General features: G+C 39.0%; 1 long non-coding RNA gene across 1 annotated transcript in view; it reads left to right on the top strand.

Moving 5' to 3' along the window:
- The first annotated feature begins 5,078 nt into the window (after positions 1-5,078).
- Positions 5,079-25,083, top strand: part of LOC122688703 — a 143,166-nt gene continuing 123,161 nt past the window's right edge. The window contains exon 1 of the long non-coding RNA XR_006339547.1: positions 5,079-5,269. This is a non-coding gene — a long non-coding RNA (uncharacterized LOC122688703). The remainder of the gene's footprint in view (positions 5,270-25,083) is intronic.

The raw sequence follows: 25,083 nt of genomic DNA on the forward strand, positions 1-25,083 counted from the left end.
ATTCCCCTGCCCAGCAGAGAAGCAGACATTGAAGTTGTTCTGGTTAGCGAAGGTCTTCCTGCTGCTCATCTTCTTCCTCCCCCAACAGATAGAGAAATACCCACAGCCATACAAATGCAGGACTGCTAATAATCTATTTGCCTTTAGTCTTCCATTTCTTGTAAGCCAGCAGTTTTAAATCTTGGGTATATATTATATTATAATCATGCTAAGTTATTTAAGAATATATGGCAAATCAAAGCTTATAATCAAAGAATGTGTGTGTATGTGTGTGTGTGTACATATTCAAGTGATTTGTGATTTTGGAATTATGGAAAACTGAACTGTGTGTTCATTGGAAGGACTGATGCTGAAGCTGAAATTCCAATACTTTGGCCACCTCATGTGAAGAGTTGACTCGTTGGAAAAGACTCTGATGCTGGGAGGGATTGGGAGCAGGAGGAGAAGGGGACGACAGAGGATGAGATGGCTGGATGGCATCACCGACTCGATGGGCATGAGTTTGAGTAAACTCTGGGAGTTGGTGATGGACAGGGAGGCCTGGCGTGCTGCGATTCATGGGGTCGCAAAGAGTCGGACACGACTGAGCGACTGAACTGAACTGTATGGAAACACTTCATTAAGAAATATCCCATTAAAGTAGTTTTTTTCTAATTGCTTTAGTTTACTGTAGACTGAGTCCTTGGATATTAATGAGGCTTTCTCTGGGCCTTTATCACTAATCTGTGCCTATGCTGCTGGATGTGGTGTCTTGTTCTCTGGAAGGCTAATCGGGATCAAAGAGATAACTCTGGGGTGTGTCTCTCCTCTTCTGTAATATTTTTCCTTGGGTTCCCTTAATATTATATAGCTGTTTTCAACTTGAATGGTAAAAAATGAATTTTTAATAAGTTGTTTATTCTGTTGAAAGGTATATGTACTTAAAACACTTTTAAAGGACATAAAAATGTATACACTGATAAATAACCTCCCTCCCTTTAGACTCTCAGTCTCTTAAGGATAAACATTATTAGTAAATTCCTTTTGCTTTTTTTTTTTCTTAAAAAATTTTCTACTTTGAAAAGTTTATATATCTTTAAACACACACACCAAAAAATACAAATGAGAACATGTATTTGCAGTGCTCTACATTTTGCTTTTTAAATTAAAAATATACCTTAGCACTCTCCCCACATCAGCGCCTGTAGAGCTATTCTTCATTCTTCTATGGGTGCCTCTTATTCCATTCTGTGTATGTACAGAATAGTAGTTTAATTCTGTATTGGATGATGTTTTCCCTCCAGTTTCCTAGTTATTCCAAATCCTGTATATGTCTTTGCACACGTGTGTGAGAAGCTATCCAATCAGGGGCCACTTATTTACCCAACTCTTATGGGAGTGTCATTCATACCACCGACTATGGGAGTGGAATCCTCTGAAGTTGTGCAGTGTGTTGCCTGCAAGGCTGTTCTCAGTGACTATGAGTAAGATACTTCCCTAGAAATATGAAATGCTAGTTGCAAAGTCAGAACATCTAAAACATGAATGTATATTCATTTACAGTGTCGTTAACCATGTTTGAGATAGCCTGTTTTCTGGATGACTTCTAAAATGTACAACACACAATCCTGCGTAAATGGTCACTCCTGGAGTTGTACAACACATGACCCTGATTTCTCAAAGCTCTATAATCAGACAGATTTAAGTAGAACATTAAGTAAAAAATAGTATCGTTTTTTAAATTTGCATTTGTGTAATTGCAAATGTGTTTGAGCATATTTTAGATATTTATAATCTGTTGAGTATGTGTGTGTGTTCATACTATTTGCCTATTTCACATCTTGATAATTACTGTATAGGTCAAGACTTTATTAAAGACTTAAAGATGAAAAATAATTTGTTTCAAATGTGCTGAATATAATTTTTCAGTTCTGTATCATTCTGTTGGCCATGAAAAATTTAATATAGCTGAGTTGTGGGTCTTTTATGTAAAGATCATTTCCATTATATTGTAATAAAAATACCCCATGTTTGCCTCTTAATCCTTTTTAACCTTTAAAGTAATTTAAGGAGTGAAGTCGATATTGATATCCAATTTTGTTTTCTTTTTTCTCCAAGTGGTTTATTATTTTCTGACACCATTTATTTAATAAGACACATTTTTTTACTGACTAGAAGTGTACTTTTATTGTATGTTAAATTTCCATGTATATTTAAGTTGGTAACACTTTTGTAACTGAGCCAAAAGAAGAGCAAAGCTACACAAAATATGATGGAGGAAAAACAATGGATTCAGTTTGGGATGTATTCATTTGAGTTTAAGACAAACATTTGGGTGAAGAGATCAATTCAGTATTTGAGACTTCTGTGTTTAGCCTCATTTTAAATTAGGCCCTCATGGAAATTTAATTGCCATTACATAATGTTCAAGCCAGTTTGCCCCAGATATTTTCTATTCAGTTTTATCATGATTTGTCTCTTATGACAGGGGCTTTTAGTCTTGGCACTACCACAATTTAGAAAAACAAAATGGTTCTTATTCCAACTGATAAGTGGCCGATAATTCAATCCTAACTTTTGTACTCTGATTTTATGTAAAGAGGAGGTGTATAAAAATGTGCCTTTTATGAATGGACAGTTCTGATACCTCAGTTATTAATAATATAACTTTATTTAATTGTAAAATGGTTTCATTGTATGTAGTCTTAACTTGTTCTAAACAACCATTCTAGGAGGAAGCTCCCTATGGAGAATCTATTTAAGCAGTCATATTTTTTAAAACCATATTAGTTTTCAGAATGCAAAGGCTTACTTTTAACAATTTTTTTATTAAGTTATCAATGAAGGTGGCCTTAGGAAAAAACACTGGGAATGTCACCTCAGTCGAGAAGCCTATTAGAGAAAACATTCCCTGAAGAAACCAAAAAAGTTATTAACTGTCTACTTCTAATTTAACCTTGGATTGAGTGAGAACATTGGATGATTGCCATCCTCTGAAGCCTTATCATTTTTAGTTAATGTTTAGCTAAATCTTTCTTTTGTATTTCCCTTGTCCATTATGAAATAAAATCTAATATCCAGCCAGTTCATTTCTAAATTCTAATTAGATTACCACCTGTCCTTATCACATTTACATGAGTCATTTTGGAATGGGTGTTACATATTGGGCCAATTTGTATGCAATATGATAATATGCAACCATCAAGATGTACAGTACTGATAGGTTATAAATCTCACTTCTCCTCAATTTTTTCAGGCATCTAGATTTTATGAGTAAATTTTAGATTCACCCAGAAGGGACTTAGTGTTTAAAATTATTTAGACCTAAATTATAATAGAATGAGATGGTATGAATTATGCACGAAACTCTCATTTGACATCCAAAAGGTGGGTCACTTGGAAAACTATTAGAAGCTTATGATAAATTCAGAATGAAACTTGCTTAGGTCTTTTTTCAAGGCACTGACAAAAGAAAACATTTTAAGCAGGAAAAATGGTTTTAGGGACTCAGAATTCTAAAAATAAGTATAAAGCATTAAGTGTTTAAATTGGCATACATAGCTTTGGTCATAATCGGATTTATAGATTTGCAGTTTATGCTGGGACTTCCTTCTTGGATATGTTTTATGCAGCCCCAAACATTGCTAACTGAACACCTACCCACTGACACATCAGCCAGGGAGCCTCTGTGAAAGTCTTTAAGAACAGTGTTAAATAATGCAGTCTTGACTTGGAATGCTAGGATTCAGCAGCAGTAGCCAACCACGCAAATGGACCTGCATCCAGTGGTGTACTTTTAGATAATTTCCAATCATGAGACTTTAACATCTCAAGAAATCAGATGGCTCTCAGAGCAAACTGGGCCAAATGGATGAAACTTCAAACTTTCAAACACATCAAACAAACACTTTCGAACAAATCAATGTCTGAAAATTATGCTGGCTGAGATTCAAAACCCTCAAATTCTCTCTTTTTTTAATTAAAAAAATTTTTATTTATTTTTTTTTGGCTGTGCTGGGTCTTTGTTGCTTTGCATGGGCTTTTCTCTAGTTGTAACAAGCAGGGACTTCTCATCCTTGTGGCATGTGGGTTTCTCCTTGTGGTGGGCTCTCTTGTTGCAGAGCACAGGTTCTAGACATGCAGGCTTCAGTAGTTTCTGCTTCCAGGCTCTAGAGTATGGGCTCAATAGTTGTGGTGCATTGACTTAGTTGCTCCAAGGCATGTGAGATCTTTCTAGACCAGGGATCAAACCCATGTTTTACTGGCAGGTAGATTCTTATCCACAATGACACCAGAGAGGTCCAAAACCCTCAAATTTTTCATGCAAACTATTACTGCTGTAGGTTCTTGAGGAAGATCTGAGACTGGACATTGATCAGTACAATGCACATTTGTATTATTGAGCTTTGACTCTTGGTAAGTTGGACAAAGACACAGGAATTTCTTTTACTCATCTGATTGTAGGCCTGGACTGTAGCAGAATTGATACCACCTCAGAACTTTTTGCCATCTTGGAACTTTCTCCTAAACCCATGTTTCAAGCTTTTTACCACTCTTATAGTGAGGAAAAGCCCAGAAAATCTAACCTAGGGGTTATAACTCAAGGAAACAAACCATTTTTATCTAATGTGTATTTACTGTTTAAAGAAACCAGTCCATCCCTAGGGCTTCTTGGAAAGTTTTTTATTTTGTTTTGACTTTTTCTGCCAAGTAAATGTCAACTCCAAGGTTGGCTGTGATTACAGTTACGCTGGGGAATCTGCAGGAGGCCTGGTGAGTCATTCCTCACTGTTCTTTGTAAGTCAGTTGCTACCTGCATGGTCAGAGTTCTCTCCCCTTTCCCTTAATTCCTTGTCATTTTTGGTGGAGGGAGTTGGGGGGTTGTTGGTAATGGTAGACTGTCCTGGCCAAGTTCTGAGAAACCCCTGTTAAGAATTCTACTTGAGGTAAAACAGGCCCGGAGAGCCAGAGGGCACGCCACACCAGAGGCCGTGAGTCAGTTTTCATTAGATTTCTAAGAAGACGCAACACAAACACACACCCAGGGGCCCATAGCCAGAACCAGCTCTGGTTGCAGAACCAAACCTTTGAGACCAGAGCTCAGCTCAGAGTAGCAGCTTGTTGAGAACAAGACACAGGATCCCGGGCAGTTGTTGCAGGTGATGTCGGGCATCTCTGGCTGATCTTTTACTTTCAGTGTGAAGGGGAGGTTGGATTTGTTTCAGGGCTCCATGACAATGTAAAGCAGACCTGCTGTCATCTGATGTGTATGAAGATCAGGAGGAATAAGGTATGTTGTTTCAAAAGTATAATAATAATAACTACACTTATTTAGAGCTTTGCCACTGTTGTTTTAGTTGCTAAGTCATGTCCGACTTTTTGCAACCCCATGGACTGCAGCTCGCCAGGCTTCCCTGTCCATGGAATTTCCCAGGCAAGAATACTGGAGTGGGTTGCCATTTCCTTCTTATTATGTGATAACTATTCTAAGAAATGTTTACATATCATACTTGATTGAATCTTCACAACAACGCTCTGAGGCTGGTACTATCAGTGTCCCTCATTTTCGGATTCATCCAGAAGTATAAAGAGTATGTGACAGGGTAAGGATTCATTCCAAAGCCCTGAATGTGTGCTTTTAACCACTGTGCTATACTGCTTCTCTTTCACTGCCAAAGGTAGTGGACAGCAGTGATCACCCAGAGAATGGGTATTCATGAGTTGATTTTGTGGTCAGTTGCAAGTGATTTTATCAGATGACTCTGGACAGGTTGAGTGAATAGTGTCTCTCAAAACCTTCATTGCAAAGAAATGACTGCTAAGTAATTAAAATGGGTCTGTCAGTCAGTTATAAAATGTCCTTTCAAGGTTAGTTAGCTCACACACATTGCCTTGTATACTCAATCAAATCCTGAGTCTGAAGAGTTTCTACTTGCTGAACTGTTCATTTGAGGAGAACATCTATGTGTCATTCATTCATTTCTTCATTCAGTAACATACACTGAGTGTCACTTTATGCCAGGCGGTATCCAATTGCTAGTGATGAAAAATGGAAAGATATGACCCTGCCCTTATGTAACTTAAAACCAGGCAAAGAGATGTGCTATTGAGCACTAGGATGATTTCTTTAAAGATGTGCACAAACCTGAGTGAGATCACCAGAGAAGTGACAGTCAGCTTCTTGGGGAGTCAAGGAAGCCTTCTCAGAAGAGGTAGCTTTTGAACTGAGGCTTGGAGAATGAGTGAATTTGTCAGGCACACAATCTAGGAGGACTGTTCCAGGGAGAGCATGTGTAAAGGCAGGGCGCCAGCCTGGAGCTTGGTACGTTCCGAGATCTCTAAGTAGTTCAATATCCGAGATCTCTAAGTAGTTCAATATTGCTGGCTTGCAAAGAGCAAGGCAGGAAATGACAGATGAGACTTGACATTTCGGCAGTGGCCAGATCTTGAAGTTCTTTGTACGCCAAGTAAAGGCATTTACAGTTTACTCTGTAGACACTAGGGAAGCATTTTAAGGGCTTTAAGCCAGGGTTTCATGGTTAGATCTTTCACATCGGAAATCTGAGTTTGGCAGCAAGCGTAGAAGATGGATTGGAGGAAGCTGATAGGAGAGGCAGGGGGCCAGGAGGAGTGTGAAACTGCCCTACTTTGGGGAGTTTCTTGGCATTGGAGATAGCAGTTGTCTTGAGCTTTCCCAATGGGTCTGGGTCAGACCTCAATGAATTGCAGAGTTCAATATTGTATGAGATCAGCAAGGAGGTACAAGGAAAGAGTAGAGAGTCAGTTTCAGCCAAGGGTGTACAGGGTAATAGGCAGAGTTGGAATTTGAGCCCAATGTGTTTATAGTGTGCAAAGTCTTCTCAGCCATCCACTACATTTGGATGACAGCACTGTCATCCTCAAATGGAAAATTTCACTTTAGTAGCACTGCCATTTTCATCATGATGCCATAGACTCTACTTAGAGGCCAAATCAATCCATAATTCAGTTATTTTTTTTAACTTCAAGGAGTCACTTCCTTTGGATTGTGTCCAAGTGAGATATAGAAATAAGATCTGCTTTGCAGGGAGTGTGTTTGTGTTGTGAATATTAGTGTGAAATGTATTGTTACTTATTTCAGAGAATTATTGATCAGATTACCTGTAGTTTTGTAATATTTCTGTCATAGCGTCCTGCAGTTAGTCGAGAGGAGGTTTATTCCTCTCCTGTCATAGAATATTTTTCATACACGACCACACACAGTATATCCACACACATTCAAAAGGATATTCATATGTATATAAAGATTAAATGTTGTCTGTGGAATTTTCTACATTTTCTGAAAGGCAAAACCTTGATTTGCTGAACTTTGGTCATAAATTAAAGTTCATCTTCTTCAATAAGTTTTTCAAAATACTTAAAACATAAGGCTTATTTTCATGCTGATTCCATTCCATTTGCATTTGTGTTGTATGCAATTCATGTTGTATGTACTTCTACCAGAGAAGTCAGTATTAAAATAAGCACTTCCAGTGAATGCATGAGAAAGGTATTAGACCCTGGCTGATTTTTTTTAACAGGTGTCATCCTGTCAGTATTCTAACCTGATGTGACTAAATCTAAATTGGGCCCCAACTCACGGTCACTTTAGAGGTGATACTAATAATTGGCAAATTTCTTCTAAATAGTTTGCATTGTCTCGATGTTTTTGCTGTTGGGTTCTGTGTGTCTGTAGGCACATGCATAGGCCACATAAAATCTTCTGTAATCTAGACAGCTGCCAGACTCTATTTTCATGTTATTGATTGTACACTCAGGCATCTCGCTTAATAAAACAAGCCCATCTGCAACGAGGTGAGCAAAATGGAAAACATATAGGATGGCTGTGTGCCAGGAAGCTGATATGTACATTCCAGTAAGTTAATGACTCACATACGGTATTGTGTTGACTGTCAGGACTGATGAACCTCAATTGATATCACCTGGTACTGGGTTTTCCTGAATGTTCTATGTCATTTGTTGTCTTCAAAGCTAATTTGAATTTGTGGTAATTTTGCAATGTTATTATTTCAGAAGACGGAGGCATACATGTACAGCAGTATAGGGAGGGAAGAATCGTCTCTTTATTAGGTAACAGAAATAAAGTTATCCCGATGTATAGTGAGGCTTCCCTGGTGGGTTTGATCCCTGGGTTGGGAAGATCCCCTGGAGGAGGAAATGGCAACCTATTCCAGTATTCTTGCCTGGAGACTCCCATGGACCGAGGAGCCTGGCGGGCTACAGTCCAAGGGGTCGCAAAGAGTCAGACACAACTGAGCAACTGAGCACAAGGACGATGCTTGGTGACCACTGAAAGTGAAAGTGCTAGCCGTCCAGTCATATCCGACTCTGTGCGACCCGGTGGACTGTAGTCCACTAGGCTCCTCGGTCCTTGAAATTCTCCAGGAGTTTCTGGAGTGGGTTGCCATTCCCTTTACCTGGGGATCTTCCCTATCCAGGGATCAAACACTGGTCTCCTGCATTGCAGGCAGATTCTTTACCATCTGAGCCTGCAGGGAAGCCCCCATGGTGACCGTTAGAGAATTATCAATAGAGATTTTGGAGTTTAACTGGCTGTAAAGTTCAGATTCCAGCTTGACCTGGAGCTGTGTGACCTTGAGCAAGTTGTTCAAGTTTTCTGTCCCTCAGTTTGCCTATCCATTAAAAAAAAAAAGTAGAATAGATCCTTTCTAGTAGATTATGAGGGCCAACTAAGAAATGCATATAAAGTGTTTGGCACATTGTTTAAATATTTAATAGATATTTCCTCTGGTTAATCAAGTCAACATTTTGATTATCCTTTGCCCCATCAATGAACACTGTTGCTATTTAGTTCAGTCAGGCTAATTAATTGTCTGGTTATCATAGGTTATGAAGGTAGAAAAGCTCTCTTCCTAAGTGGGTAGCTTGAACTCAGACTGAGAGAGCATCTTCCCCACCCCAATCAAGCCCCCAAACACTACCCAAAGCGATTCTACTCATTTGTGCTTATAACAGCCAGTGGATGCTAATGGAAAGCATGTAAAATATAAGCACAACATGAATACCAGCTATTCTTACAGCTACTAGAAGTCCATGGTGATTGTGATGGAGGAGGGTGGGGAATTCAGGGCCTCTCTTGAAGCACCTTGTAAAAATGCAATTAACTTTTTTTATCTTTTAAAATCATCATAAAATACATTTTTAAAATGTGAAAAAAGAACATATAAACAACAGATAATTATTCCCAGGACAGAGAGATTTTTTTTTTCAGAGCTGCAGGCAGACCTTGAGGAATTTATCTGCTCACTAAAGAATGCTTTTACATATGAACTAATTTCAGACAGACATAACTCAACTCAGATGACTGAAACAAAATAAAAGTTTTCCTGTGGTATAAAGCAAAGGGGGCTTAATTTTGTTTTCAGATGTTGTGAACTGTGTTGCAATTATTTTTCTATTCCTCATTTCACTTACAGTGTTTTTCAGAGTTTGAATAGCTGTCCTAAAAGGAAGCTAAAATTCAAATTTTATGTGACAGTGCCATGTAGCTTCTTTCTATGTGTTTTAAAAATTAAAACTGGTGCCTGAATATGTGCTCCTGATTAGAAGACTTATGCAAGAGTAAACTAGTGCTAGTGATTACAGAGATCCAACCAGTCCATCCTAAAGGAAATCAGTCCTGAATATTCATTGGAAGAACTGATGTTGAAGCTGAAACTCCAATACTTTGGCCACCTGATGCGAAGAATTGACTCATTTGAAAAGACTCTGATGATTGAAAAGACCCTGAAAGATTGAAGGCAGGAGAAGAAGGGGACGACGGAGGATGAGATGGTTGGATGGCTTCACCGACTCAATGGACGTGAGTTTGAGTAAACTCCAGGAGTTGGTGATGGACAGGGAGGCCTGGCATGCTGCAGTCCAGGGGATCACAAAGAGTCAGACACGACTGAGCCACTGAACTGAACTGAGTGATTACAGACCCTAATGTGCTAAGTCTCCTTGGAGCCCACTCCCACTCCCCTGGCCAAAGGTAACAACTGTTAGCAAAGCTAATCCTATATTTATGTTCTACTTTCTCTGCTGCTTGAATTTGATCATCTGTATCTAGCTGCAAAGTGTCCAGGTTTATTTTCATTAATGGAGTATGTACAAGTGAGCAATCAGTTCAACTTTCTTATTATCTCTGCCATTCTGTGATTTTGTCCTCTTTTCACTCATATGTTTGTGTTTTCTCTGTTTTGTTTTGTGTTTCTGCTTGGTTTAACATGTCAGAAATGTGTTTACTTCAGTGTCCTTTCCAAAGCACACAATCTGGATGTGATCAATCTACTTTGGGGGATATTTTCTATTAGTAATAATAACAATGGTGTTCCAGACAGGTCTGAAGACTAAATGAGATATTATATATAATGACTTGCATGAAGTGAGCACTTAATGAAGGTTATCTCCTTTTGTTATTAGCCTTAAGTCTGACTTTATTCATTCATTATAATTTCAATACTTTCAGCTAATACCATACTTTAGAGTTCATGAAGCCCTTTCACATATTTTTTGTGCAGTAGCCTTCCACTGAATGTTTGTGTGCCCCTCCCCCAAATTCATATGTTGAAACTCTAATCCCCAGTGTGCCAATGTGATGGTGTTTGGAGATGGGGCCTTTGGGTAGTAATTGAGTCATGAGGATGGAGCCCTTGTGGTGGGACTAGTGCTTTTATTAGAAGAGACACTAAAAAACTTGCTTCCTCTCGCTCTCCCCGCAGTGTGAGGATATGAGAAAGTACAATGTTCCTATAAAACATCATTCTCTGCACTCAACATTTTCTAGGAAATCCTCAGGAAGACACAGCACAAAGAGTGCATGAGGTAGAAAAACCAGGTTCGTTCCAAACCTCAGGTGAAGGAAGTAATAAGGCTCATCATGAGAACTAAGCATCAAGGATCTGGGGGCATGTCAGCACAATGATTTCCTTAGGAACAACTCCTGTATTCTGTATTTGTTCTTCTATCCTGCCTGTCTACACACACTCACTGGAAGTCCCCTTTCCTTAGCCAGAAGGAAATGCCCATATGTGCATTAATATATAATATTTGTTTTTCTCTTTCTGACTTACTCTGCATGGCAGACTCTCGGTCCATCCACATCTCTACAAATGACCCAATTTCTTTGCTTTTTATGGCTGTATAATATTCTATTGTATGTATGTACTGCATCTTCTTTACCCATTTATCTGTTCATGGACATTTAGGTTGCTTTCATGTCCTGGCTATTATGGTTGACATGTGTACACTACCATGTGTAAAATAGCTAGCTAGTGAAAAGCTACTGCATAGCACAGGGAACTCAGTTCAGTGCTCTGTGATGACCTAGATGGGTGGGATGGGAGAAGGGAGAGAAGTCCAAGAAGAGGGGATATATGTATACATATAGCTGATTCACTTTGCTGTAGAGGGGAAATTATCACAACATTGTAAAACAATTATACTCCAATTTAAAAAAAAAAAGAAAACTTGAGACAGAAAAAAAATATACATATATTTAAAAAAAAAAAAAAGAGCAAGTGACAAATCAAGCAAGGAAGAAGAGAAAGAGGAAGAGAGTGGAGAAAGCAGAGAATGTCTTTCAGAGAGTATCCCAGACAGCAGCCTTTGAGAAAGGAGTTATGATTCCCATTTTATAGATGGAGAAGCTGAAGAAGGCAGCAAATGGATCATCCACTCAGACCCACTAACTTAAAATTTCTTACTCATTGTACTAAGTCCTGCTTTTCTCCCCACAAAGTATAGGAGTATCTACAATTCCAGATGGATCAGGGATCTCTTTCAACTTCCAGCTCTTACTAGCACACAAAGAGAAAAAGGTTGTGTGGTTGATCCATGGCGGCTGTTTACACAACAAAAGGCTTTACCTAGGGAAAAAAAGTTTCATTTAGTATCATCTTACAAGTAAAACTTATAGTTTGTTGAACAACAAAACTGTGTGGTTAAATATGTTTGAGAGATTATCCACAAAGTGAAAAGATAAGCTTCGTGGTTTATCTATTTCCCTTTGCATTCATGTGAATATAATTTTTCTATATTTACTCTGTAACATTGTTCTTAATTGTGCATCAGGGAAATTGCAAACTCTAAGACTTCATCCCGTGTGTAATTGAGGTCAGCCTCTGCAGAAAACTGGGACATCTCAATTATATAATCCTGCTTCAGTCCACACTAGCCTTATTATTTACAGTTTCAATCTTACCCTATATAGCCCATTTCTAAAACAAGAAATATCATCTGTACTTGTCTTAGATGATTTGCTATTTTAATTAAAATGATTGTAAAGTATTGATACAAGTTAACATTGACAATTTCAAATAAAATAAATTCCTATATAAAGCAAACCATACATCTTACATGAGACTATCTTTAGAAAACAACTATTTTGATCACATATTCTCTAGTAAGATGTTCACTTTTAGTTCAAATGGTCCAGGAGTCTGAGTATCTTTTATTTCCTGGAGGGATGTATATAGTTGAAATCTGGCACAACCCACTGAATGTCAGTGCACTAGATATAGGGAGAAGAACAATGAAGAAAAAGAAAATATATGAAAATAGACAGATGAATTTGGGAAGCTTACCTGCCTTAGGGGATAAGAACCATGAAATAGCTGCTAGCACCCTTGAAAATACTGTGTTTGTGCCTCATTATCCCACCTAGATTTCCAGCCTGTCACATTCAATGAGGTCTTTGCAAGCAAAGATGCTAGAGCTGTCAGCGTGATGTTCTATAATTTGGGATGGCTCCCACCCCCGCCATTTTGAAATGCTTCCTGGAAAGCAATGGAGGGAGCCTTGCCAGATATTCTTTCTAACTCTATTTAATAAGCGCATTTTCAGACTTCAGTAAGAACAGTCAGTGCTACTGATGTGCCAGGGCATCCGGTCATTCCTGGCACCATTAAAAAAAAAAAACAAAAACTGAGGCCTCAGCAGGAGAATTGCATTTGATTCATCTGGGAGGAACTAGTGTTATATATAGTGCCTTCAGGTTCACCACTCTACTCACATCTTCTGCATACAGCCTGATCCATTTTCCCAGTTCTGTTTCTCAGATAGGATGCTGATCTGCCCGTGCTGTGCCAGTTTTTGATTGCTGGGAGAATCTTGCTAGAGAAAGCGTGCATTGTCTAGAAGTGGGGCAGCAGCTGCCTTGGAGCATCTTGTAGTTCTTCATGAAATGTTGGGATTCTCTGTGGTCTCAGAGGGAAAAATGAGTTCCTCTTTCTCCTCACCAAGTGCTCATGGATGCAGGAGTACATGCAGCTGATTTCCCTTGAGTCCCCCTGAGATTCTGTCCCAACCTTGGCTTGACTGCAAAATCACTGACAAAGAGGCCCAGACCATTCAGTAACATGTCCACTGAAGCTTCCAGAAGCCTGTAGTGAAGTGAGGTCATTAGGAGAATAAAGTACTGTAATTCAACTCCTAAATGAATTGTTCAGTCGCTCATTTGTGTCTGGCTCTTTGTGACCCCCCTGGACTGCAGCACGCCAGGCTTCCCTGTCCTTCACCATTTCCTGGAACTAGCTCAAACTCATGCCCATTGAGTCGGTGATGCCATCCAACCATCTTGTCCTCTGTCATCCCCTTCTCCTCCTGCCATCTATGTTTCCCAGCTTCAAGGTCTTTTCCAATGAGTCAGCTCTTCGCGTCAGGTGGCCAAAGTATTGGAGCTTCACCTTCAGCATCAGCCCTTCCAATGACTATTCAGGGTTGATTTCCTTTAGGATTGGCTGGTCTGATCTCCTTGCAGTCCAAGAGTCTTCTCCAGCACCACAGTTCAAAAGCATCAATTCTTCAGTGCTTAGCCTTCTTTATGGTCCAAATATCACATCCATACATGATTACTGGAAAAACCATAGCTTTGACTATAAGAACCTTTATCACAAAGTAATGTTTCTGCTTTTTAATACACTGTCTAGGTTTGTCATAGCCTTTCTTAGAAGGAGCAAGAGTCTTTTAATTTCATGGCAGCGTCTTTTAATTTCATGTCACCTAAATGAATTACAGGGGCTTCCCTGGTGGCTCAGAGGTTAAAGAATCTGCATGCAATGCAGGAGACCCGGGTTCGATCCCTGAGTCGGGAAGGTCCCCTGGAGAAGGAAATGGCAACCCACTCCAGTATTCTTGATGAATTACAAGGTGACATTGGTGGAACCATTAACTATGGCAATCAGTGAGACACAGATCATTTAGAAAGTTTCTCTCCTAAAGAAAAAGAGGATGAATCACCTTCCTTCCTTCTTCTAATTTCCTCCTCAAACTTTTCGCATCCTTGGGAGGACAGCCACCTGCCACCTACCACCCACTTCCCTTCAAGGACCCTACAATTGGACTGTCTATTTTTAATGGAGTTAGAGGAACTATTTGTACATAGAGCTCATTTTCTCACCTTTTATTTTGACAGGGCTGATGTCTGTTTGGCATAGGAATAAATTGAGATTTGCATCTTTGGACTGATGCTGATGGAATCACAGAAAAATGACGACAGAGAAAGGAGAGGGGAGACAAGAGAACCTCAGTACAGCCCTCTTATCATGACACCAAATACTCTGGGAACAGTATCTTCCTCTGCCTACACATTCTCTCAGTGTATACTTGTTTTCTTGCATCACACAGACGTTCAGATGCTCTCAGTGCCCTAAGTTCATGTATTTCCCTCGCTATCCGAGAGTAATTATTTCTGTTTACATTTTCCTTTCCCTATTTCTTTTCTCACATTGTTAGGTTGTACTATTACATTCCGAGGGCTATACACTCAGTATAGGATATTTTCTGGGAGTATTGTTCTCCCTGTTTGATCTCAGAGAAGTCTCTCACTTGCTCTCCTGCTCTCTCTCTCTCCCTTTCTCCTTCCAGTTTTGTACAAAGAGTCTGCAATCAGCTCCCAGTCCTTACTGTTGACACATCAAAGAAATATGACTTCAATTTTTCAAAGAAAATATGAATCATGCAGTGTTCCCCACACAAACAGTACCCTCCTCTGTTAGCTAGCTGTACAATCTAAAATTCTGAGCTCCGTTTTATACACAAGCAATGGTCAGATTATTGGGCCCATACAGAGCAGTGCAGAGCACCATGCCGCCAGGATATGAGCTCATCTTCCCCGAGAAACTAAGTGGGGTTGAGCTGGGTCAGTGTTTGGAGGCACACATTTCCGATGAAAACCAAGAGAATTCCAGGCAGGAACAACAATCCCTCCTTCTGAACCAGAGCCTCCTCTGGGATGAGAACACTTCAATTGCAAATTAAAAAGCAATGATAGGCTTATTATTGTCACATAAAAACCACTTAATTGAAAATAAATTCCCATTTTACATGATTATCCAACAAAAGAGACATCAACTAAATTGCATAGAAAAAAGGTTCACTCATAGTTCACTTTTGTGTGAGTGACACAGAGAAAGTAAACAAGCGGAAATAAGATTTTTTTTCCAGATTAACAATTTCTCTGGTATGTGGTATGTGGTCAGAACAGTTTCAGCTTGAGTCTGTGTGTATAACACTTTGAATGATGAATTGAGTTTTCTAATGAAGCTCCTGTCATTGCAAACCCTTGAATATCTTTGTGATTCACCCAGGGACCTACTTCCAGAGACTTACAGTAAAAATCAGGATACCTGTGAATCAAAATGAAGTATTGTGGCAGGACCCAGGAATCCGAATATTTGATAAACCAGCATCCCACCATGTAGCTACTCAAATGAAAGGGGATTTTTTGTCTGGTGATGATGAGATAAAGGAAGGAGATAGAGATGGCCAAAAGTTGAATAATAAAGAACAACACATGAGTCTGAACACTGTTCTTACACCCTGCCCACTACAAGGTCCTGTAAATACCATCTGGATTCAGTTCTCTGAATCTCTCATTACTCATTCCCGTGTCCCTTAAGGCTTGTTATCTGACTCACTGTGAGGAGGATGTATTCAAAGCTGAGGGAATTATTTCCCCTGAGTTGTGCAGGTGGGCGGGTGGATTTACAGTTGCAGGCATCCAAGAATGTATCAGTGCCAGCAGAATTCCTGCAGGTTCGTTTCAGCTGCCAAAGAAATGACTCTGCTGAATATCGATTCTGTTCTGCTTTAGGTGTTGCCCTTGGAGGCAGTCACCATCAACAACACATGCAGACTCATCCTCATGCATCCCACACTGCACCTGCACATTGCTCTCAGATAATGGCAGGCAGCTACATTTTCCAGAGTCAACTCTGGGTAGAAAACTGTTCTAGATTGTGTGTGGGTCCCCATGGTGGAGGATAGAGAAGGAGTACACCAAAAATAAAGAAGGTGTTTTTATTTAATCTAGAAATATTAATAGCTTAATAAAAAACACAAGATAAAAAAAAAAACCACTAGTAAATACAATAAAACAGGCAATGAAACATATGCATACACAACTGGATTGGTACAATGAAGGCATAAAGCCCAGTAGTTTCAAATGAAGAGAAGGAGAAAGGAGGAGAAATTAAAGGGTGATGTGGAGAAGACAGTAGGTAGCATGGCAGACCTGGGATGAATCTCAAAGGAGAGGATGGAAAAGCTAATTTTTTCCTAGTCTTTGCAGGAGAGATATGAAGTTGGTGTATTTAAGGCAAATGGATGTCCTAGGTCAGCATGTCCAAACTCTGTTGTTCTTAAAATCCACGCAATGTTCAGAGATATTTGTTATATTCTTTTGAGAAATAAGTTCTGTTGAGAAATAAGAAAGCAAAAAACAGAATTCCAACTTAGAGTCTTAGAGATTAAAAAGGGCACCATCATGTTATGGGTCCTGAAAATTGTTCTAGTGATACGTCTTTTTGTTTTTAGTTTTATTCCCATATTTTTCAAATTTATTTCACTGAGACACTTGGGGTCTGTGTGTGTGTCCTAGACGTATTACTCTAGGAATCTTCTGTGACATACAACTGAGACACAAATAGAATGGAATCATCAAAGAGGAAGAAGATGGCACTTTTATCTTTCTTGCTTGCTTGCTAGTAGAATCATGGAAATACTTTTTCGTGAAGACTCAAGAGTTTTCAAGTTTCTAACTAATCACACTATATATATATATATATATATATATATATATAGTGTATTTATATATCCTTCAATATATGTATTCTTAATATAGTGTGTGTGTGTATATATATATATATATCCATTAACAAGTCAAGTGAATAGCATTGTTTGCTTTCAAAAATATTTAGGGCTTGATTACATTTATCAAACAATCTCCTATAACCTTTGAAATATATTTGCCACTCTGCAGTGAATCATCAAAGGGAAGGCAGTGGTAAAGGATACTCTGTGTTGTCTAGAAGCATTTTACATTGAGGGGCATGAAATCAGGAACATGAGGGGTCATGTTTTGAAGAATTCCTACAATGCAGTTACAGCAAAAGGCCTGATCCTGTTTCTAATTCATTAACTTGGCATATCAAGAGAAAAGCAGTGGAAATTATTTTTGTTTGTTTTGGATTAACATCAAATTAAATTACTTCCTTGTTGGTCACAGATTTAATAGTCAGTGTTCAGTTGTCACTAGTCTAAATAGATGGAGAGAGATCCTGATATGAACTAGTTTATAAATTGGAGACTGGAGACAAAATCAACAAGTGACAATTATCACTAGATTGTAAGAGGGACTTTTGTCTGTGTCATCAGGCATTTCTAAAATCCAGAATACATAACATCCCATGCAAACAGAAGCAATTATTCTCATGAAGCAAGAGTAGGTTTTCTTAAGACTTTCGGATAACATTAACTTGGACTTTTTGGTTAGGTCTTTGATAGACTTCAGTGAAAAGGTGTCTATAAATAAAAAATTATATCAATGAGAGAGAACTAACTCTAAGCTCATGATAATTAAGAATTAAGGAGAACTGGAATGACTAGACTCAATGTTCTCATGCTTGTAATTCTTTTTCAGAATTACTAAGTCAGCCTTTAGGACAATCAACACACTATACATGTATCTCCTTGTTCTGAAGTATTTTAATAAGTGGTGGGTAGGGGAGATTTTCTCTTGAAACCTCACAGTCAAAAGATTTACAAAAGGAATAAAATTTAACTCCCTAAAATATGAAATGAAAACTTCTTTACTACAAAAATAGCCCATAAGGGACAAAAGCCCATGAAAAGACAAAAGAACATCAGAAGATATGTGCCTCAAATATCCTAATCAAAGGGCTAATATTACCCTAAGTATATAAATTGTTGTTTAGTCACTCAGTTGTGTCTGACTCCTTGCAACCCCATGGACTGTAGCCTGCCAGGCCCCTCTGTACGTGGCATTTCCCAGGCAAGAATACTGGAAGGAGTTGTCATTTCCTTCTCCAGGGGATCTTCCTGACCCAGGGACCGAATCAGCATCTCCACGTCTCCTGCACTGCAGGCAGATTCTTTACTGCTGAGCCCCCGAGAAGGCCCTAGTTTATGAATAGTTCCCACAAAATAATAAAAAATACAAAAATACAATTAAAAAGAGGGAGTAGGACCTTATAAGAAGTTCAGAAAAAGAAACGGAAGTAGTTTATCAACACATAGAAAATGTTCTGCCATTCTGTGATCAGAGATACACAAATTAAATCAATAGTGAGTTATCATGTTTACTTCATGAGATTGATGAAAGTCCATGGAGTTTTTGAAGCTATAGTAAAGTCAGGAGGAAAATAAATCAAAACAGTTTTTAAGGCAATTTTCCAGCAGTCATAAATATATATAATGTATTAACCCTTTGAGTTAGCAGTTCTATTCCTAGTAGTTAATTGTATCTAAACCTTCCTAAAAATGCATTTAAATGTATTCGGAAATGCATAAGGATGGTCCCTGCAGCACTGTTTGTAATAATGAAAATGCAGCATTACCTGTTAATAATGAAAAACTGGAAACAATCTCAATGCTGACCAGTCAAAAAATTACTGAATAAATTGTGATTCATTCATACAGTAAGAAGGCCAATTATCTATTAGAAGAATGAGATCTACAGATCTTGACAAAGGAACATGTTTATAGCATGTTGCTAAATGCAAAACACAAGGGACAAAACAGTCTACAAAATGTGACTTCACATTTTAGATAAATGCATGTGTGTATGTGAATATACTTCTACTACTAAATAATATCAGTTTCTTTTTTCTTTCTCTATGCACATTTGGATTTTTAAACATTTTGTAGAAAACATTTAAAAAATTTTTTTAAAAAATGTAAACAAAACCACCTAAAATGAAATAGTGACTGAAGGAATACCATATAATTATCCTTACTATGCTTTTTAAGTTTTGATTACTTTTTATTGGATTATAGTTGCTTTATAATGTTGTGTTAGTTTCCACTGTACAAAATGAATCAGCCGCACACATACGTATGCTTTCCCTTTTGGACTTCCTTCGCGATCAGGTCACCGTAGTGCGCTGAGTACAATTTCCTGTGCTGCGTAGTATGTTCTCCTTAGTCATCTGTTTTATACTTAGTATCAGCAGTGTGTAGTGCTTGGTATCTCAGTCGTGTCCGACTCTTTGTGACCCCATGGATGGTAGCCCGCCAAGCTCCTCTGTCCATGGGGATTCTCCAGGCAAGAATACTGGAGTGGGTTGCCATGCCCTCCTCCAGGGGATCTTCCCAACCCAGCAATCGAGCCCAGATCTCCCGCATTGCAGGCAGATTCGTTACCGTCTGAGCCACCAGGGAAGCCCAAGAATACTGGAGTGTGTAGCCTATCCCTTCTCCACGGGAACTTCCTAGCTCAGGAATTGACCCGGGGTCTTCTGCATTGCTGACAGATTCTTTACCGGCTGAGCTACCCGGGAAGACCATCAAGAGTATATATGGCTTTTTAAAGTAGGTAGTTTCCCAAGTCAAGCAGTAAGTGACTCCAGCAGATTTAAAGAAAAATTAACCTCCAAACTTAGCTATCATTTTGCAGTCACTGTGCTCCATTGATGGTTTTCATCCTTCCTCTGAATTTACTGCCTTGACCTTCAAACTTGTCTCCCTGCTTTTACTGTTGACCCTCTGACCTACTCATTCTCAACACAGCGGTCTGAGTTGTCTTTATAACATTTGAATGATACCCATGTCATAAGTGGGTAGCTGTGATAGGGCCCCACTTCAGGGGCCTCCTCACATTTAAGATGAAACTCCAAATCCCTAGCCTAGCCCTTAAGGACCTATGTGTCTTGTCCTCCTCAATTTTCCAGCCCCTTCTAATGGTCTGGAAGGCCCTCTGGAGAAGGGAATAGGCTACCGACTCCAGTATTCTTGAGCTTCCCTTGTGGCTCAGCTGGTAAAGAATCCTGCAATGCGGGAGACCTGGGTTCAATCCTTGGGTCAGGAAGATACCCTGGAGAAGGGAAAGGCTAACCAACCACTCCAGTGTTCTGGCCTCGAGAATTCCATGGACTGTATAGTTCATGGGGTCTCAAAGAGTCGGACATGACTGAGCGACTTTCACTTTTACTTCACTTTTTCTTTTTCTTTTTTTTTTTTATTTACTTCACTTTTTCTAATGGCGTGCCACCCTGCCTCACTGTGGGCCAGCCACTCTGGACCCTTTCATTTGTTAAAACTCACTAAGTGCTTTCCTGTCACGAGGACTTCACACACGCTTTTCACTTTCTCTAGAATGCCCCTTTGTCTGCCCCACAACCCACTCTGTTCCTCCCCTTTTCTTGGCTTAAGACACTGTTAGTCTTCCAGACTCAAGTCTTCCTCAGAGAGGATTTCCCTAGTCATCTTTACTAATTAAATCTCTATCAGCATCTCATATCTTGAAAAGTACATATGGTGTACTTTTTCTTCAGTTTTCTTATCATAATTTATAACCATATTTTTGTGGTTCTTTGTTTACTGTTTTCTTCTCTAAGATTAATGCAAGCAGGAACTGCATACTTAAAACAAAAACAACCTATAAAATGCCTTTCTAGCAGGATACCTGGGAGGATGACAAATATTTTTGAATGAATGAACAAATGAATTGATACTCCTAGTCCCCTTCTTGTCGATTCTAATTTTGGGGGGAGATGCTGGAATAGGCTTTATTTTTATTTTTTAATTGGAATATAACTGCTTTACAGTGTTGTATTAGTTCCTGCTGTGCAACAAAGGGAATCAGCTATATGTAGACATTTATCTCCTCCCTCTTGGAACTGCCCTCCTACCCTCCCCCCCATCCCACTCCTCTAGGTCATCACACAGCATTGACCTGAGCTCCCCATACTATGAAGCAGGCTCCCACTAGCTATTTATTCTACACATGTAGTGTATGTATGTCAAATCTAATCTCTCAGTTCATCCCACCAATTGCTTCCCTCCCTGTGTCCACACATCTGTTCTGTACATCTGCATCTCTATTCTTGCCCTGGAACTAGGTTCACCTACATCATTTTTCTAGATTCTACATACATGTGTTAATGTATGTTTTTTCTTCTTCTGACTTACTTCATGTCAGAAGTAAATGACACTATGGAAGATTCTAGTGTCCATCAACAGATAAATGGATAAAGATGTGGTACATATATACAATGGAATATTGCTCAGCCATAAAAAGGATTCCTAGTTTTTAAAAAGCTTCTTTAGCCTACTTCTATGAGTGTGTCAAAATATTCTGAAGTGAACTAGAACACAAAACAAATCAACCACAATGCAAAAGTATTTTAGTTAATGAACTGAATATTGTTATTATTGTTGCATAGAAACCTCCCTAGATACCACTTACACAAATAGACTCTGCTTTTTTCATATGCTTTCGACTTTTAGTGGAGTGGGTATTGTAACCTTGCTAATAAGCATTTGTGCTGTTAGAATCCCAATTACCAGGGGAGCCCAGCAACACCTTTAGTTAAATTGTTCTGTCTCAACTCACATATTATTTCTGGTAATCTAACCTCTCCTGTAAGAACATGTCAACTTGTCCTCCCCAGTTTCTCAGCTTCCTTTAATGGCATGCCACCCTTCCACTTTTTAAAATAGGACCCCAGCTGATCTGCTCTACAGCCTCCAAGTTTATAAATTTCCCTTTGAGGAAGGAGGTGATAAGATGGAGAAATGTAAAAAAAAAAAAAAAAAGAAGTCTCCTACCAAAAATATCACTCATCTGGGAGGAGAAAGACAAACAGAAATCTAATTCTGTGTTCATGAATCAAATGTTGCTTGTCTCTCTTAGATGAGTTTTGTGAAGGATCTTATTAGTGTGCAGACTTTCTTTCCAAGCTCCCGAGTTACATTTGTCTTGCTCTCATTTATCATTTCCACTAGGAACATCTGCATCTACATTTGATACCAATTCTGAATATATTTTACTCTAAGTATTGATTAAGTTTCTTTGAGTTGCATGCTTTTTTAAAAAGGTAAGGAAATGCAAAAGAAATGTGCTGGAGAGATTCTAAGACATCAGAGAAAACTTGAAAGATGAAGCATTAAAAAAACATAGAGACAAAGCTATTCCAAATTCATAGGTTTTTTTTTTCTAGAGTTCCAGAATGGACATGGGCCAGTTCGTGTCTCCTTATTGTTTGTTGGTTGAAAGTCTCAAGGCATGATTCTGATTGCATAATTTGAGTTAGGTGTCCACTTCAGTGTTCAGGCAGGTATTACCAGCCAGTCCCTCTTCTGTGAACAGAGTAGGCAGAGAAGAGGTACTTGGAAGACACCTTAATGGATGCTCAGCACACACAGCCTATGAATGCCTACTGAAACACTTTCTATGGTGATTGATAATAGAGAAAGTTGCTCAGTCGTGTCTGACTCTTTGCAGCTCCATGGATTATACAGCCCATGAAATTCTCCAGGCCAGAATACCAGAGTGAGTAGCCATTCCCTTCTCCAGGGGATCTTCCCAACCCAGGAATCAAACTCAGGTCTCCCACATTACAGGTGGATTCTTTATCACCTGAGCTACCAGGGAAGCCCTAGAAAATCTATAAATATAGATGGATAATTCACTGAAAGACTTCAAAAGAGCCTATTCTAATAATAGGATTCTAGAGGGACATACTTTGACTTTGTCCAAATACAGAGGATGTAGGAAACCAAGTCACACAGGAAGCCCTTATGTCTGGAGATAGAATGGTGACCTTTGAAAAATATGGCTTCACATTTCTCCAGTTTCCTGTTGGACTGAAGAAAGGATATTTTTTAGTTCCCGTGGTGTCTTCTTAGCTTTGACTGTCTTTCTCCCTTCTTACTCATGCAAGTCCCCACCATCAGTTCTTTTTTCCCCATTGGTTTGTCTTTTTCTCCCCCATTATCTCATATGGCCCTCTCTTTATCACCTTATTCCCAAATTGGCCTCCAGGTCTTCCTACCTAGAGTAGGAATTTCACTGTGCGTGTGCTACAAGAGGAGTCTTCCTAAGATATGCCTTTTGTCATGATGGCTGTCTCCTCAAAAACATTTCATCTTCTCTGTTTTCCTCCTTAATCAATTCTGGTTTTCTCTGATAATCTGTTCAAGTCCTTTGATTGGCTGTTTCTCACTACAATTTGGTCCCTACTCTTTCTTAGTCCGAATGCCTGGATATGTCACTTTGGCCCCCATATTGGCCTCCTTCAGCTGTATGCACTGCTTGATCACACTCCTGGCTCAGTTTTGATCTTTTATTGACTGAGAATGCTATACTTCATCCTTTATGTTCACCAACTGAAATTCAAATTATTATTCTAAAGTTCATCTCAAGTCTTGACATACTCTTAGGTCTACCTCATGTCTACTATCCACTTTACTTTAAAAAATTATTTTCTTTCTGAATTTGTTATATATGTATATAGCCTTATGAAGGAATGTGTGTGCATATGTGTGTGCTAAGTTGCTTCACATCATGTCCACCTCTTTGTAACCCCATGGACTGTTTAGCCCACAAGGCTCCTTTGCCCATGGGATTCCTCTAGGCAAGAATACTGGAGTGAGTTGCTATGCCCTCTTCCAGGGAATCTTCCTGACTCAGGGATTCAACCCTTGTCTCTTGTATCTCCTGCATTGGCAGGGGTGTTCTTTACCCCCAGTAGCACCTGGAAAGCCCATGAAAGACTATACTGTTCTTCAATGCCTGCACACAGTTTGCAAATTTAACATATCACAATATAGAAAGGATATGATACTCTTCTAGTCATTCACATTGTCAACAAATATTTATTATATTCCCCCTACATGCTTGCTATTATTCTGGACGATACGGGCACAGAGAGCAAGACAGGTAAAGACACATAGTCTTATGGGACTTACTTATGGTGGGAGAAGACAGTCTGTACTTGGACAAGGTGATAAGTGGTAGGAATTGAGGTAAGAGAAGTAGGCACGGCCAGATTGGGAAGAAATTTGAAAACTATGAAGCTAGGAAAAATAGCATGATGATTTCTCTTCCTTCTCCTCATCCCTCTCTCCTCTCTGTCTCCTTCACTAAGCTAAACAGTATAGATTTTATCTTAAGTGCAATGGATGATCACTGATTTCTATGTGGAACAAGGATTGTAGGAAGGCAAGAGCAGGAGCAAAAGGGACACCCAGAAATCTAGGTATGAGATGCTGGTGTCTTGGGCTGAGATGATAGTAATGAAGTTGGAGGGATTGTTTTGTGTGTTAACCCATGACCTCTCCTACCATATTAAAAGCAAACCACCACAGACACCATATCTTAATCCAGGAGGTATTGCATAGGTAAAAGAATGTAACAGATGGTCCATATATATCTGCTGGCAAGAGTAGTTGGATTTAATGTTATCTTTGCTTATTTGAAAAAGGGTAATTTGTGAGGTTGAAGACTGCATTGACCATTCTTTTTGTTAAATATTTCCCTTCATTATTGTGATGGATACTTGACAATTTATTTGTTAGATTTTTACAGGCACAGTGATAGTCAGTCAAAACAGAGCCAAGCTACTGAATTGAAACTTCCCTAAGTTTTTAAAATTTTAGACGTGTCCTAAATGTGTCACAATAATTTAAGGACTTTTAATAAGAAAATCTCAAGGCAGTGTAGGATAACTGAACATTTTTGTCTTCCTGCAAGTATGTTTCTTTTTAGCCCAATCTGTTTGCTTGTATATATATCTCTCTAAATACCATGGTAATGTTTCA

This window comes from Cervus elaphus, chromosome 33, assembly GCF_910594005.1.
Source record: "Cervus elaphus chromosome 33, mCerEla1.1, whole genome shotgun sequence".
NCBI lineage: Eukaryota > Metazoa > Chordata > Mammalia > Artiodactyla > Cervidae > Cervus > Cervus elaphus.